Source organism: Macrobrachium nipponense, chromosome 1 (genome assembly GCF_015104395.2).
Source record: "Macrobrachium nipponense isolate FS-2020 chromosome 1, ASM1510439v2, whole genome shotgun sequence".
In the NCBI taxonomy this organism is placed as follows: domain Eukaryota; kingdom Metazoa; phylum Arthropoda; class Malacostraca; order Decapoda; family Palaemonidae; genus Macrobrachium; species Macrobrachium nipponense.
The window spans coordinates 192,277,384-192,295,552 of NC_087200.1; the positions used below are offsets into that span (position 1 = coordinate 192,277,384).

Here is an 18,169-nt window from a genome sequence, read left to right on the forward strand (position 1 = left end):
ATCTACTTATTGTTGATTTCTCAGTATTGCTTAGAAAGGCAACCAATGTGCCAAGTGAGGACATGTCAAAAATGGTGGATTCAAGGGACAATTATTATTCTCTCTCTCTCTCTCTCTCTCTCTCTCTTCTCTCTCGTCTCTCTCTTTCTCTCTCTGTTCTCTCTCTTCTCTCTCTTCTCTCTTCTGCTCTCTTCTCTCTGCTGGTCATTCTTTCCAGGCGAAGGTTGGAGTTGGACTGATGCTGGCAGGAGTCCTGCAGTATTTTATACCAGTGGTGCCAGCACGGTATAATAGGATGTTGATTTTTGATTGGCTGCACACTCAGGACTGTTTGCTATTGGCTGCTTACTCGCTGCCTCAAGACACTCACTGTCTCCATTGAGGCACATCCGGAGGTTTGCTTCCTTCGTGTAGACAGAGGTATGAAGGCCATCTTCTGTCTTTGTGACAAGGACATCGAGGAAGGAAAGCCAATCATTGGTACTGAATTCCACAGTATAATTCAACACGCTGTACTGCTGGAATGGGCTACGAAGGGCTACAACCTCATCTTCACTGTCTGCTTTCACAAAGGTGTTGTCGATGTATCCTGCATATTTCTGGGGGCTTTGGATCTGCTTGAAGACCCTCTCCTCGACGATGCCCCTGTAGAAGTTTGCAAACAGCACCCCTAATGGGGAGCCCATAGCAGCACCATCCTTCTGCCTGTACATGTGCCCTCTCTGGGTGAAGAAAAGGGCCTTCCACACACAGAAATGAACCTCGGGATGTGCCTCAATGGAGAGTGAGTGTTGTACCAGATTTGAGAATTACAACTGTTAAGGCCTAGATTTGCTGGGCCCTTCCCACTGTTCCACTTGGCAGGACACACACAAAGAATTGGGCAGAGCCTCTCAGGTAACTCGTCAATAACCGGTACCCCAGTAGGCTTATTAACAATGCACTAATCAAAATGGAACTCTATAAATGGTACTCCCACAATGCCTTACCACCACCACTGCAAGAAACCATCAAACTCTGTTACAAGGCCTTCATGCACTCTAAATATCGCGAGTAGGAGGAAGCTATGATGAAGAAACTAATTTTGGAGAATGTCACCCCGACAGAGGAGGGTATGAAGGTAAGCCTTGTAATTTATTGCAAGAACAAGAGAATGCATGACCTTATTATGAGGAATAACCCTTCCCCACCTGCATGAGACCCCTTGAAGGAAAGCTATGTAGTCTACCAATACTAATGCCCCTTTCGTGGATGCCCTGGAACTTATATTGGAATGAACTTATATTAGAATAACTACAGTGTGTCCTGCAAAGAGAATCTTGTGTCATGCTCAGGAGGGTGCCATTAAGTGCTACACCCTCACCAGTCACAACCAAACTCCTTCCCAGGATACTATTGTACTAAGCGCCCCTGACCCGAGACATCTGCGCTTGCTGGAAGTGCTATTGTTCATACGCAAACAAACCTTCGGTCTTAACAGTAGGATAATTTTCTAGCGCCTAGCTGGATCCAGTTAAATTGCAGATGAAAGCAAGGAATCTTATGAGATCTGGCAGTGTGTGCGTATATCGGGGTCTCTGGCGCTTACTGGAAGTGCTATTCATTTTGGGAAAAAAGCCCTCCCAGAACACAACACAAGAAGCCATCCTAATTCCCACAATAATACCATCAATATTCCTGAAGATGACCCCCCTGATGAAGGAAACAGTGACAACAACACCAGTAGTGACGTCAATGGAAATGCAGCTCCCCTAGACATCAACTGATTGCTGAGACGATTATCAAGGCTACGCCAGAGAAACCATCAACTCCAGTAACTGTCTTGAGGCAGCAAGTAAGCAGCCAATAGCAGACAGTCCTGAGTGTGCAGCCAATCAAAAATCAACATCCTGTTGTACTGTGCTGTCACCACTGGTATAAAACACTGCAGGACTCCTAACAGCATCAGTCCAACTCCAGCCTTTGCCTGGAAGATAACCAGCAGAGCCTGAGTTGAAACATTGCGAGAAAATAAGAAGAGAGAGAAAAAGAAATAAGATTGTTATATTTCTATGCAGAATAATAATTGTCCCTTGAATCCACCATTTTTGACAAAATCCTCCATTGGCACATTGCTTGCTAGTCTAAGCAATACTGAAAAATCAACACTAAGGAGACTTGAGAAAGTCCTGCATAAAATTACTGCAGCTGAATCAGCCATTATTTTCAACAGAACTAATAATATAATAATAATTATATTGGGCTCAGATCGGTTTTTATAGGGGGAGTGGATAGGGTCAAATTTGGTGTTGAATTATCATTGGATGCCTGGGGGCATCCTTCTTGGCCTAAGCTGTCTCTTGTGCGTTTGATGGTTGAGGTTGGTCTTGCATGCAAGCACCATTGCAGAGCTGGGGAGGGGTAGGAGAATTCCACTCTACAGCAGCTGAATTTTGTTTTGTGTTCATGTTGTGTGGGGTGTTCGTTGTGGGTCTCCTGGTAGCTGCGGAAGGAGAAAGGTCTCTTAGGTGATGTTCATTGATGGCTTTTCTTTTCCTACATACAAGGCAGCACCCCACACAATGCAAGCACCAATCAAAATTCAGCTGCTGTTGAGTGGAATTCTCCTGGGCCTCCCCAGCGCTGCAATGGCACTCGCATGCAAGACCAGTCTCAACCATTGACACACGAGGGACAGCTCAGGCCGAGAAGGATGGCCCCGAGCATCCAATCATAATTCAACACCGAATTTAACCCTGCCCACCCTCCTATAAAAGCCAATAATAATTAATAATAATAATATAATACTAATATAATAATAATAATTGGGGTAGTCAATAGGATGTATAGTCTAGTGAAATTTTATGATTTCTATATTGAATATTGTTCAATTAAATTTGCTAAACAAAGCAAACATAATTCTATAGTCATGATAAATTGTCATAAGGAGATTCAGCAAAAATCAGATAATGAAATACTGTATATGTAAGTACAAGACATTGCCTTATATGTGCTTTTTGAGTGGTCCCAAGGGTATGACAGTGCCCTAAATCCAAATCACCCTACAAATTGATCACATGATGATTTTCATCCCTTACTCACTGCTCTACTATTTTTTTTCTTGGTCTTCATTGTGTCTTATACTCTCTTGTTTACTGTTTGATGCTTATTACAAAGTAGGCACTGTTGTGCTGTGCCATAGGAAAGAAATCTAAGGTTCTGACTTCCATATGCATTTGTAATTATACTGTAATGATAGATAAGTTAAGAGTAAATCAGTACATGCTACTAGACTATTTTTAAGAATGTAAATCAGTACATACTACTAGACTATTTTCTTGACAGTTCATAATATGTATATAGACAGTTAAATGTACTAAACAGTTTTAACATAATTATCGAATACCAGCTATAATTTATACAGTGGTCCCCCATAGTTGCCGAGGATGTGTACCAGACTTCCCCCCCCCCCCCCCCTGCAAATAATTAGAATCCATGAATAGTTGTAACCCCTATAAAAATGCTGAAAACCGCCTATTTTTTTTAGTTAAAACTCAAGAAAAACCCATAAAATGTCATGACTTGGTTTTTTTAATAGTTTTATCACAAAAAGTGCATCTTATGATGAAATTGATTAAAAAAAATTGGAATTTCTGGGTATTTCTCATAGAAAAATACCACAAGTAGGTGAATTTTCAGTGAATAATGGGGGGAAATGTTCCCGAGAGAAATCTGCAAATGTGTGAGTCTGCGAATTCGGAGAACACGATTACGGGGGGTCCACTGTATCTAAGATGCTTGACTAGATATATTTATTTATATATACATATATGTGTCTCCAATATTAGTACAATAATATCACAGCTATCCATCAGTTAAAACTGTGATTGTAATAACAGAAAATGTTTTATCTTGGTGTCTATTTAGAAGACTGATTAATTAAAATACGCTAGGTAGATAATGCAACTTTGCATAAACTAGAAAAAGCTTAATTCCTAGAACAGTCAGTTTATCAAGTTTATGAGTTGATCAAAGGGTATTTTTGTTTATTTTCATTCTTTTGAAATTTGTTTTCAGAACTTGCAGGAGTAAAACTGGTGTTTTCCGTAGAACTCTGATTATTACATTGGCAGTGGATATTGTATGAATACGTATATGTAATTTTTTATTATGTTTGTATACTTTTTAGTCTTGTTTCACATGTGCTATATGTATTTTTAACCACATCTTTATTAGTATTAGTCTTCTTACCCCAGATTACCAGATTACTGTGCATATAATTCATTTCAGCAGTTTCTAACTTTTTTGTTTATTTTAAAGCTACACTTTGTCATCCATATAGAAGTGTTGCATCTTGATTCCTTTTTTCAGTTGATGCCCATTTTCCTTCCATTACTACTTGCATTGACATGAGTCAGTTTCAAGTTTTACAGTACTAAAGGTGGCTTTCAGTGTCCACATATGTCGGTTTCTGTTCAGATTGAGCTAAGAGTACTATCTAGCAGCTTTTGTCTTGGGAAATGTACTAGCTTGCAACTTTCGTACAGGGGCTTGTGCTTCTTGAAGCCGGAAAGGAGGTGCATATGTTGTGATGAGCACCAAAAAAGAGATTATCACTTCTTACAGAATTTTGGATGAAATTCTTGGTGATGATGATTATATTACCTTTGATGATTTCAGTTACACTGCAGAATCATCCAGTTAACAGTCATCTCATTATGAAAGTGATGGTAATGCTGATGATGTCATCACTCTGCCAGGTGATTGGTGTAGCTGTCATGAGTCATGGAGAAGATCCTCCTGTTTTAACTGTCATTATGGCATGATTTTTTAGTTGAAAGTAAAGATGATGATGTTTTTGAGTTAGAGTGAGTGAAACTAACAGTTTTATGAGGAAACAGTTGATACCTTCAAATTCTTTTATAGCACATAGGAGAAAGAAAAAATAATTTAGTTATAGTTATAAAGTGTTGAAATTTGTGAATGTGAAACTTGTTACATATAATTGGAACTTTTTAATTTATAATGCTGATACACAATACAGTACTGTATAATGAAAGGTATACTGTAATGAATTTTATGTATGCAACTTACCAAGTAGTTACATAGCTATAGTTTCCAAATCCATCAGCAGCTAGAATTTTTTTAGATTCGCGGTTGCACTAGTTTGTTTTGGTCAGGTGATACTCCCTGCAAACTATCGGGGGAAAGAGGAACCAACACATGAAAATCAGTTGTTTCTGCCGGCTGGTACTGTTAACACTTTTCAGTGGTCAGCGGAATTTTTGGAATTTCTTTACTGTCGCTCTTTGTTGGAGTTATTTGGTGAAATACTCTTAAATATTGGTAGCCTTTTTTGGCGAGAATCACCTCCCACAAAGTCATCCAGTGATGGAATGGAAAAGGAGGCAAACCTATCATCCTGCACCGAGGAATTCTGGGTCTTAGCCACGAATTCCGGGACAAATTCGAAGGACACTGACCCTCAACCCCTGGTGTGCTTCACATCACAGCTCAGGCCATGTAGCTCCCCCACTCTCTTTGTAGATGCCAAGGCCAGGAGGAAAACCATTTTGAGTGTCAAGTTCCTGTCTGATGAACGACGCAAAGGTTCATATGGAGCTTTAGTGAAACTTCTCAAGACCAAGGAAACATCCCACGTTGGGAGCTTGAGCTCTCTAGGAGAACATGACTGCTCAAACCCCTTAACTAGCAAGGAGAGTTCCCAGGATGAGGAGATGTCGATACCTCTAAGACGTAACACTAAACTCAGGGCCGCCCTGTAGCCTTTAATGGCGGAAACTGACAAACCTTTCTCATCCCTGAGGAAGGTCAAAAAGTCTGCTATGTGCTAAAAAGAGGTTCCGAGTGGAGAAAAACCCTGTTTATGACACCAATCACAGTAAATTGCCCATTTGTCTTGATGAACAGCAGAAGTAGACTTTCTGAGACTGCTGGACATATGCCCAGCTGTCCTCTGAGAAAAGCCTCTCGCTCACAGGAGATACTTGATAGCCTCCAACCGTGAAGAGACAGGGATTCTACTAACCAGTGGAATCTTTCTACGTGTGGCGGACATAGGAGATGCCGCCAGGGGGGAATCTCCCATGGTACCTCCGACAACAACAACAGCAGGTCTGGAAACCATTCTGCCTGAGGCCACAGAGGGGCTACCAAAGTCATCCTGAGACTGCACACTCATCAACCTGTTCAGGACTTGACGGATCAAACAAAACGGAGGGTGTTTGGAATGCATCCTCCGCTAATGCCAGAGGATTCGGAACCACCAAACAGAATATCTCCAGTTTCCTTTTGAACCGGGTCACAAAAAGGTCCAGCCTAGGGCACCAAGAAGATGTGACTGTAAAACCCCAGAGACGGACGCACCACTTCCTCTATTGCATCCTTGCCCAGCATCTTCTGCACTTCCTCCCGGAGAGCCAAGAACTTTGGAGAATCTGGGGGATACACCTGCCTGAGCAGAGGCTTGTCCGAGAGCAGGGGAGAGAAGTCAAATGGCACTAGATTCCCCACCCGAAGGACATGTACTACCACTTTTCCGCCCCATAACTCTGCCACTTGGCCCACTGGCCTGCCAGGCACCCTCCCACCCGTAGCAAAGGAGAGGGAGAGGCGCCCAACTTCTGCCCCTGGAGCCCCTTCTTGACCTGTAAGAGTGGGAGTGAAAGGGACGTTGGTCCTTTGACCTAGACTGGGACGAATGGGAAGGCTCTGCCGAAACCAAACTCCTAGACAGCCTACCAGCAACGATCCTCCCATGAGTTGCTGTTGAGGCAGGGGGCAGGGGGAGGTGACGCATAGGGGTGGAACCGTCCCCGATAAGAAAGAGAACTGACTTTGACACAGCCTGTGCACTAACCTGTCCTATGTGTCAGCCCGCCGTCAGTCTATCGCGTCCTCCAGCTCAGTCTCCATTCCTTAGCACCAACAAGGACTCAGGGTCAACCGATCTTGCTATTTTGGACAAAGCCGCTTCTCTTCTTATCAGAAGAAGATTAAGCCCACAAATTGATGCTGATGTGTGTTAGATACAAGAACGCCTTGCCCCCAGACTGCAACAAACTGGCAAGAGAAGTCCAACCATGACACCGTCTGTAACATGGAGACTGCCGTAGACTCCAAAGCTGAGGCATCCTGCGGAGACAAGGACGGCACCACTGACCTCACCTACTCCAAAGTCAACCCTGGCTTCAGACGAATGACGTCCAAGTTAAGATGATGAGATATCAAGTAGTAAGATGATGAGATATCAAGTAGGTAGAGTTTGTAGTATAATACTTCCTATGCCTTGTGAGTAGAGGGGGAAGCAACTTGGAAGAACCCTTGAGGAAAGCGACCCGTCCAATCTGACACATAGGCATTCACCCTATGCAAGACCGACTGGACATGCCCCGATAAGGGAAGCTTAAACAACGACTTCCAAGCAAGAAGGAGTGAAAGAGATCGACAACTTTGGTAAAGGAAGACAAAAACTCTTGTGTGCCTCCTTCCTCCTGCTCTGGCAATGGAGACCGACGACAAGAAGAAGACGCAGGCTTATCCAACAGGCCTTCCTCGTGTAGACCAACAGAAGCACCAGCAGCTAAGGGCCCGAAACGCCAGCCAACCTGTCTGGGTTGGAGCCAGACGAACACCCCTGTTGCACTACTTCCACGTTCACAACCTTCAATCTCTTCACAGGCGCCTTGAGATCCTTACAGCGACGAATAGGCCCTGGTGCCAAAGAAGGGGAAGAATCAGCAACATGCGCACGAATGTAGGAGGTTGCAACACACTCACGACTCGATGCCGAGGATGAAACAGCCATTGCAGATTGCGCAGGGGAAGAAATACTAACACTCTCCAGAACATGGGCGTGCTGCTCCTCACTTGTAGACAAAGAAAAGGCAAAGTCCTTAACCTTCCAATGCTTGATACGCTGACACGGTGGAGATGGGGGAGAAGGAGAGGATGACAACACTGACTCCATACACATTCTCTTGCAGGAGGTGGGGGGGGGATGGAAAACGCTTGCTCCCAGTCTTCCCAGCCAACATGGCAGCAAACCTATCTTCTAAAACAGAGTCCAATCTCTTAAGAACGCCGGACATAAAACCTGAGACGGATCAGCAAGAGAGGGTGCAGACACATGAGAGGGAGATGGAGCGTACTGGATGGCAGCGATGACGTCACCAACGGTGCTGACGTCACGGCTTCTCCTTGACCCAAGGAGGTGGTAGGCGCCACTGGCAGAGAGATACAAAATGGCTGACCCCGTGACGTCACTAGTGGCGCTGACGTCATGGCTTCTCCCTGGCTTGAAAAAGCGGCAAGCATCACTAGCAGAGCAATACAATATGGCTGACCCCAGGTACCAACAAAGACAAGGCCAGGAGAAGGGGGAGCGCTTGGGTAGCCTGAAGGGGGAAGCGAGCATCCATGAAGTGCGTCAGCAAACCCTCCAAGGAGGGTGAACCCTGTAGCCCAAGCAACCCGCAGAGCGCTGCCTTTTGGATACCTCTGAATCTGAAACAAAAGAAACTGATGAAAAAGCCTCCTCCCTCGCAGGAAGCATAGATTAAATCCTGAGGAAGCGGGGGCGACATTACATAATAAAACAGCCTAAGGGCCTCCTGATACTTTCAATGATGAATCGATGGAAGAAAAGGGAGGAGACAAAGTCACAACGACACTAGTATGGGGTGTGACTGCGGCAGGAGACGAAGCATCGGGGAGAGGAGAAGATCCCTCCCACGAAGGAAGGGTAGAAACTCTACGATGCATTTACTATAAAACAACTTCCACTGCTCTCTAGGCCATGCACGACATTCCGGGCAGGGATTCGTTATGGTACAAACATTAGCACGACACCTACTGCATGTGGAGTGTGGGTCTGTTGCTGAAGAAGCCAGGAAGTGAAAACACGGGAAACCTTGAGTTCCCAGGCACATACATTGGCAAGGCTGAGGAGCAGAAGAAGCCATAATACAAGCACACATACACACAGAATCACAAGCGGAAACGTGCAATGAGAAGGGTAAAAGGCCGAGAGAGGGCAACTGCGACTCTCACCCAGGTGGTTAAGAAAAAGACTGAACGTGGTGGCTTGGGTGCGTGGTCCTTGACCAGTTTTCACCCGATATATGCACAGGTTGCCAGATCTCACAAGGTTCCTTGCTTTTCATCTGTGATTTAACTGGATCCACCTAGGCACTAGAAAATTATCCTATTGTTAAGACCTCAGGTTTGTAGCTATGAAAAATACAAATTGTCTTGGAAAATTTGTCATTTTAGGAATTCATATAAATAGTTATATTTTGCACCAAAATTAGTATATTGGCTTAGTCTACTGACATGTCAGATACTAGCTCAACAGGAATTAGGTGTTGCAGCAAAGGCTGCAATACAAGGATTACTCAAACTTGCAATGATCCACATTCAATTTGCACAGGTTGTAGGGGACAGACTTGCACGCTAGAACGAACTTGTGGAGAATGTATTAATTGGGACAAGAGAACTTGGAAAATCATGACTAGCTACACGAACAAGTAAGATAGAGATAAAAAGAGGAAAGCAGCTTCTAGAGATAAAGCTAAAAGCTTAGTTAGTCAGGAGTTGTGAAATGATAACTTGTCTCTTCTGAACCTTCCCCATCACCTGTCTATCCTAGTCCTAATCTCGGCTCTCTTACACCCATATCCGATGCTGTGTCCAATTTAGAAGCAAGAGTAGATAAAAAATTTTCAGTCATGCTTCAAGCAATGGAGAAGTTAGGAGCGTCTTGTTAAAACCCTAATGGACAAGGTAATTGGTGAAGTGAGTGCCAGTTCAAGTGTTGTGGAGGAGGTGGCTGTTCGTCCCACTGAGTCTCCTAGGCAAAGGTCCCTGTCATACCCCCCAGAACCTGGGAGGAGGCGTACTGGTAGCCCAAGGGAGGTCAGTGGGGTCTGTGATTCTATTGATAAATCCCAGATAGCAACAGAGCGCCATTGGAAAAGTGTCTGTATAGGTGTGCCGCTTTCTTCTAGTGCTTCCAGCTCCGGAGAGTCCTCTCCCAGGCACCAGTGGCATTTCACTGATGAATCCCGTCCATTGAAAAGGAGGGCTCGTAAGATGTCTCCCTCTCCAGTCCCTTGTTAAAAGGTTAATCTTTTTCAAGAGGAGCAGCGTTCGTGTAGATTTTAGGACTCTCCAGAGAGATTCTCTCAGGATCTGGAAGGAGAGGGACATCGTAGTGAGAGGATTTCATCCTCTAAGTCTCAGTTGTCATCTAGAAAGTCTTTCTCTTTGTCGACTTTTGGAAGTCAAGAGCAAGAAAGGCTCAGAGTGTTCTTTGGCACTCGATTCATGTCCTTTGGTACCGTCTACAAGTGTGGGGAAGAGTAAGTTTCTGGAGATTTCATCGGCACCTGATAGCACTTCTAATGCTTAAGAACAGGTAATGCTTCCACCAGTCTCACCTGTAGTTCACAAGACTCCTGAGGTGCAGGATCCACATCCAGAGTATGAGTGCCTATTGGCACAGAGGATGCCTGCAGCACTGGAACTGACAATAATTCAAGAGAAGTTGGGGTCAGACAAGAGCTCACCAACTCCCGAGCGCCCATTGGCGCCACAGATTTTCTGAACGCCAGAGCGGCCATTGGTGCCTGGAAGTTCATTGGCTCTGGCTGCCCATTAGGGCCCAATCTCTCATTGGTGCTAGAGCAGCCATTGGCTCCCGAGTGTCAGTTCACACCCGAGCGTCCACTAGCGCCCAAGTATCCACTAGCACTTGAGCATTCATTGGCACCTGAACATCCATTAGCACCCTGGCGTCCATCAGTGCCCGACCAGCCACAAGTGTCCAAGCAGCCAGGAGCACAGCTGGATCAGTATGAAACTCTTAGACAATCTTTGTCATTGGTTATGGCTTCAGTCTTACCGACAGGATCACATGCTATGGTTGCCGCGATCCTTCTTTTTCAGCCATTCAGAACAAGTTGGATACCATTTTGAGTCTTATTCAGTCTTCAGTGTCCCCAGTTCAGCCTCTAGAGAACTTTTCACCGATTTCTTCAGCCAAAGAAGAGGAAGAAGAAGAAGAGGATAAAGAGTTGTCTCTCACTACATACAAAGCCCTACTGTTTTACTTTGTAGCAAATTTTTCTGACTCGTTCTCGCCAGTGTCTTCCTACATGAGAGACAATTAGGAGGACTCGGCAAAATGACATAAATTAGTGCTGTTTTTTTTGGTGCGGAAGGTGTTGAAGTAGATTAACCTTTGCCTGGAGGATAAGAGGGATCAAGGCAAAGTGAACTTCAGTTTCCGAAATCTATGTTATGAGACCGGAGAAACTTTCTCTTTGGGTCTATCTGCCTGTGCCCAGGGAGAATTTTCCGGTCTTTTTGACTCGGCGAGAAGATCGGCTTTCAATTCAGCCAAGATCATGTTTAACAGCTTCAGAGTTGTATCACCTCATTAAGAATATCTTTAGGGTATTTGAGGTGATAAATTTCCTGGACTGGACTGGAATTTGCCAGCAACAACCATTTTGGGCCAGGGGATTTGCTAGATTTCCTTAGATCGAGGGGTAGAGGACATTTCACCCCTAGATCTATCAAAAAATCCACAACCAACTTCTCTGCCAAAAAGTAATGTGTCAGCCCTTCATGCACCAGTAGGAGCGAGACTTCTACATTTGTTCATACATGAACAACCTTCGGTCTTAATAATAGGATAATTTCTAGCGCCTAGCTGGATCCGGTTAAATTGCAGATGAAAGCAAGGAATCTTGTGAGATCTGGCAATGCATGCGTATATCGGGTGAAGAGTGGTCAAGGACCACACTTCTACGCCACTGCGTCAGTCTTTTCTTAACCGCCTGGGTGAGAGTTGTGGTTGACCTCTCTTGGCCTTTACCCGGTTCACTTGTGTTTTAGTGTATGTAGAAAATGTCATTTTTGGGAAGAAATGGGAAGCAAGAGGGCAGAATCTTGGATCACAAAGGTATTAAGAGAAGGTTACGATATTCCATTCAAGAGCGAGCCTCCGTTAGCAGGCTCTCCGATAGCTTTGAGAGCCTATTCAGAAATTTCAGAGAAATTCATCACCTTTTGAAAGAGGTTTCGTCCCTCTTGCAGAAGAAAGCAATAGAGTTAGTAGAAGAGCCACGAACCCCATGTTTTTACAATAGTCTATTCGTAGTCCCCAAGTCATCGGGGGCTGGAGACCCGTGTTGGACGTAAGTACTCTGAACCAATATGTGCAGAAGACAAAGTTCAAAATGGAGACGAATCAGTCTGTCCAATCATCAGTCCGTTAGTGGGACTGGATGATCTCCATCGATATGGAGGACGCCTACTTTCACATTCCAATCCACCAAAACTCAAAAGAGGTTTCTATGATTTGTCTTCAAGAACAAAATCTATCAGTTCAGAGTGCTGTGTTTCGGGCTGTCAACCACCCCACAAGTGTTCACTTGAGTCCTAGCTCCCATTGCGAAATGGTTGCATCTAGTACTTGGATGATTGGCTTCTCCGGTCACAAACAAAGGAGAGGTGCATGGAGGCCCTTCAGAAAACTCTGACATTAACTCAGGAATTAGGACTGCTAATAAACAGGCAAGTCACAGTTACTCCCATATCAGGAGCTAGAATAGAGTTGTGCTCACAGTAGGTGGAGCAATTTCTAGTCCTTCAGAAATGCTCAGCAAAGGAATGGATGAGTCTATTTGGCAGGCTATCCTTAATAAAACAGTTAGTGACACTGGGGAGACTGCATATGAGGAATCTACAGTTCTTCCTCAGGGTGAACTGGAACAGGAAGAAATTTCCACTCTTTTATATTCCAAATCACACAAGAAATAAAGGAGGACCTGCAGTGGTGGAAGTTAAGAGACAATCTTGTAGAAGGGAAATCTCTCCTACTGTTGAGCCCCAACCTAGTGTTCTTTTCAGACACATCAGATCAATGTTGGGTAGCAATTCGAGGGGAAAAGGAAGTTTCAGGCACCTGGAATACACAACAAAAACAGTGGCATATAAATCGAAAGGAATTGACCTGCCATCCATTGGGGGTTGTTGGAATTTGCTGATGAGGTCTGTAACAAAGTAGTGTTGTACATTTGGACAGTACGACAGTGCTCTCGTACATATGAAAACAAGGCGGAACCCACTCATTTTCTCTCTGCGAAATGGCAAGAACCCTGTTGTTATGGGTGAATCAGAATCAAACCAGATTATTATCAGGGGAAACTCAATGTACTTGCGATGAACTAAGCTGCAAAAAGCAGGTCCTTCACACAGAATGGATGATGAACCCAGTGGTATGCCTCGATTTGAGGAAACTCTGGGGAAAACCGATGATAGATCTGTTTGCCACAGCAAGAAACCATCATCTCCCCCAGACCCAAAAGCAAGGGTGACAGATGCAATGCTTTTGGACTGGTTGAACAAGGACTTGTATGCTTTTCCTCCATTCAGGATGGTGAGAGAAGTTGTCAACAAATTCAGAACTTGCCACAACATTGCGATGACTCTCATTGCTCCATTCTGGCCAGTGCAAGAGCGGTTCCCAGATCTATTAGATCTACTGGTGGATTGGCAAAGGTTACTCCCTCAGAAAACAGATCTACTCAGACAGCCCCACTTCAGAAGGTTCTGTCAAAGACTGTCCACTCTATCCCTAACCACTCACAGACTGTCCGACAACTCTTACGAACAAAGGGGTTTTCAAAACAAGCGGCAAGAGCTATTGCTCAATGTGGAAGAGAATCTTCAAGTAATGTCTACCAGGCAAAGTGGACAGTTTTAGAGTCTGGTGTAAAAAAAAAATAACATTTCGGCTTCTAAGACATCTGTAACGGAAATAGCAGATTTCCTGTTACATTTGAGGACAGATAGGAACACGTCTACCTTGACTATCAAAGGTTATAAGGCAATGTTGGGATCAGTTTTTAAACACAGAGGATTGGAAGTATCAATGAATAGACATTATTGGATCTCATTAAATCCTTGGATACAGAAAAGCATAAAGGTTTGAAAATATTATCTCAGACCCAGATGTAGTCTTTAAATGGCTGTCGGAACCCGCGTTTGAGCCATTGGACAGAGCATCGTTGAGAGATTTGATGAGAAAGACCCTATTTCTAGTAGCCCTGTTTACAGCAAAAAAGGTGAGTGAGCTAAGTTCCATGGACAAGAGAATAGGATTTGCACAGGGTAATGCGGTATGCACATTAACCTTGGGATTTTTAGCGAAAAACGAGACTCCTTCCAAGCTGTGTTCTCATTTTTTCAGTTAAAAACCTGACAGACTTAGTAGGACTGGAAGAAGAGAGGTTACTCTGCCCAGTCAGAGCTCTAAAATGTTATCTACCAAGGACAGAGAAAATTTGTGATCTGTCCGATCATTTATTGTGTTCGGTAAAGAATCCTTCTCGCCTGATGTCTAAAAATGCCCTGGCGTTTTTCTTACGTAGTGTCATTGTAGAAGCTTATTCCCAAGTGAAAGAAACAGATTTTAATAAACTAAAAGTGAAGGCTCACAAGGTGAGAGCAGTGGCAATGTCCCTCTCCTTTAAACGCAACCTCTCTTTGGATTCGATTATGTAAACAGCATTTGGTAAGGGTGTGTAGGAAGTCATCCCTTCCTATCCTACCTCTTCGCCTTGAATAAGGTTGTTGAGTTTTAAGGGGAGCCTAGAGGTACTATTGGTGTACTAGGAGTACCCTTCAGTCAAGTGTATAGTTTGGTATGAATTTTATTATAATTTTGGAGGTGATATGTTTTTTACTCTGGTAATATATTACGTGTATGGTACTGCGCCCTGGCCAGGGACAATTCCTTAGCTGCATGGATCCCACTTATTAGAGGACAAGTCCTGGCTATACAGCCATGTCCCTATGAGTTAAGACGTGCAACTTCAGAGGCATTAATCATCTGTTCAGCTCTCTTAACAGGTAAGGAACCAACAAGCATTTGCATGAATGCTAGCACTAAGTACATATTTTATATTCATTAATTTTAAAAGATATTTGCATATCCATGGATCCCACCACCTATGTAACTACTTGGTAAGTTGCATACATAAAAGTGACATTTTTATAATAAAATAAGATTTTATGTATACTTACCAAGTATGTAGTTACATGATCAAAATTTCCTCGCTGGACAAGTGGATTTTGCGCTCAGCTGCCAATCGGGTGGTCCGAAGTTCGAATCCCGGTTCGGCCAACGCGGAATCAGAGGAATTTATTTCTGGTGATAGAAATTCATTTCTCGAAAAAGTGTGGTTCGGATCCCACAATAAGCTGTAGGTCCTGTTGCTAGGTGACCAATTGGTACCTAGCCACGTAAAAATATCTAATCCTTCAGGCCAGCCCTAGGAGAGCTGTTAATCAGCTCAGTGGTCTGGTAAAACTAAGATATACTTTTACATGATCAAAGCCTGCCCTCCTCCCCTCACATGGATCCCTCACATGGATCGTAGGGCATAAACAACTGATTTTCGTGTGTTCCTCTCTCCCCGATTATGGGGAGGGGTTATCACCTGACCAAAACAAACTAGCACTACCACGGATTTCAAAAATTCTAGCTGCCGACGGATTTAGAAACTACTATAGCTATGTAACTATGTACTTGGTAAGTATACATAAAATCTTATTTTATTATAAAAATATCATTTTCTCAAGTCAGCTGTAGTAATTGTTTTTACAATGGTAGGTATTCTTAGGTAAAGTAAACTGCCTTTTTGTTATGAATTGTATTTTCATTTACATATAATAAGGGAAATGCAAAAGTATGTGCATAATGGCATTGAAATTCTGTTTGTTTGTTTATGGGGAAAAATTATGTTAATGGCTTCACCCAGACATTCATAAATGACACTGAACAGGTTAAAGATTTAGTAATTTTCTGTACTTCTCTTCCTGCTTCCAGGCTGGAACCTCGTACAGGGTAGGTAACCACTTTGGTGTAGATATGGCCATAAGCTTATATAAATTGAAGATTTACAACTATATACAGTATTGTTTTGATATTGTTAGTTACAAGACACCAAAAGGAAGTTATATTACACACCCTTTCAGTTACTGGTATTCAAGTTAATTTTGGTATATGTGTAGGAGGCTTTCTCATAGTTATAGTCATTGTGTTTTGCCAATATCTTTCAAATTAATTGATGGATTGGTGTGTAACTTAGCAACAAGAGTGGTTCACACCCTCTCCTAATTTTTGGTAATGAATTCTATTTCCAAATTCAGCTTTTTCACACTTTACCTTTGCATTTGATGGAGGTAGCCAGCAAACTGATTACAGTGGACCCCCCGTATTCGCGTTCTCCAGATTCGCGGACTCACACATTCGCAGATTTCTCTGGGGAATGTTTCCCTGCATTATTCGCGGAAAATTCGCGCATTCGCGGTATTTTTCCATGATAAATATCCACAAATTCCTGGTTTTTTATGAATTTCATTATAAAATGCACTTTTTGTGATAAAACTATTAAAAAAAACCACGTATGAAAATTTTTAGTGGGTTTTTCTTGAGTTTTAACTAACAATATAGGCTGTTTTTAGCATTTTCATAGGGGTTCCAAACATTCGCGGGTTCTAACTATTCACGGGGGGGTCTGGTACGCATCCCCCGCGAATACGGGGGGACCACTGTAATGATTTCAGTCACTGTAATGATTTCAGTCATACAAGTTTGGGTACCTACTACTAAATTTTTCATGAGTATCTATCTACTTATAGTAAATTCCTCACTACCCCCAAATTTCCTCTTCGATGACTCCATTCTTCTTCCTACTCTTCTTTTACGTCATTGCACCCTGTAGTGTATGTTACTTTCTTCATGAATAGGAAATTTTTGTTATACTCTTTGCATAATTTTGTAATGAAAAGTTATGCCATGTTTATTCTAATTCACTGTTTTACATATATGATAAAAAATATTGTGTTAAAATCAAAGCAATGAGACAATCTTCTCTGTAGTTACTGGATACAAAGCCAAGAGAGACAAGGTCTACCCAATTGGGTGGAGTCTCCTCCAACCTGGGGTAAATACGTAGGTGATGAGATATCTTAGAGGTACCTGCTTAAGGTCCTGGGTGGGCAACCCTGTCAGCGCTCGCAGGTAATAATAAAGTAAGCATCTCCGTTTTCCTTAGGATGCACTTGTGAACTAAGGTAGACTTGAGAATTCCTTATTAATTATTGAGTATATATAGTACTGCATATTGCCATATGTGTGTTGATGGTTAAAAATATAGGTACTATTGGGAATTTGAGAGGGAAAACGGTGTAATTTTCCATTTTTTCCTAAAATGCGAAGAACTATGAAATGACAAGGCAAGGTTATGTAAAGGTAAACAATCAAAAGCAGTGGCACATACATCTAAGGTTTGTAGCACTCTTAAACGATTGTCCCATTCCAAAGAAATACATACATACAAGTAAAATCCTGTTTTGAAACCTATCCTTATAGGAAAATAGTGTGTCAAAATACATTAATGATAAGTAATATAATTCAAGATGCATGAAACTCTCCTCATTCACTAAATACACTCACACAATGATATTATGATAGTGATATTTGTTTCCCCCAAATTATACCCATTTTTTTATTTTCATTTTCTTTATGGCAATTCACCAGCTGACACAATAAGGAGGTAGACAAAGCTCTCCCTACGGGGAAATTGGGGGGAAGTGAGAAGACCTCTTTCTCTTGGCCTTGATTGAATACACAAGTGATAAACCTGTCGTTTAACCTGATATATCATTCATCAACTACAAAGATTTTGAAAACCCTTAAATTCTCTATAATAACAAGGTAGTAGTTAGCTCATTTCATCCTACATTACTCAGTTGAAAAATAACAATGCAAATATGTTCCTGAAGACATTCCATTACAGTGTTTCCCCCCATGAATAACTAGAATCCACGAATAGTTGAAACCCCAATAAAAACACTCTTAAAACTGCCTATTTTGTTAGTTTAAACTCAAGAAAAACCCACTAGAAATCTTCATACCTGGTGTTTTAATAGTTTTATCACAAAAAGTGCATTTTATGATGAAATTGATAACAAAAACAGGAATTTGTGGATATTTCTCATAGAAAAATACCTTGATTAGGTGAATTTTCCGCGAATAATGGGATTATGTGCTCCAGAGAGAAATCCATGAATATGTGAGTCCGCTAATCTG

The 18,169-nt window shown here is 42.6% G+C and overlaps 1 long non-coding RNA gene across 1 annotated transcript in view; it reads left to right on the top strand.

Annotated features, from left to right (window-relative positions):
* Positions 1-15,919, top strand: part of LOC135220324 (uncharacterized) — a 39,640-nt gene extending 23,721 nt beyond the window's left edge. Inside the window, exon 3 of the long non-coding RNA XR_010315660.1 lies at positions 15,902-15,919. This is a non-coding gene — a long non-coding RNA (uncharacterized LOC135220324). The remainder of the gene's footprint in view (positions 1-15,901) is intronic.
* The last annotated feature ends 2,250 nt before the right edge of the window (positions 15,920-18,169 follow it).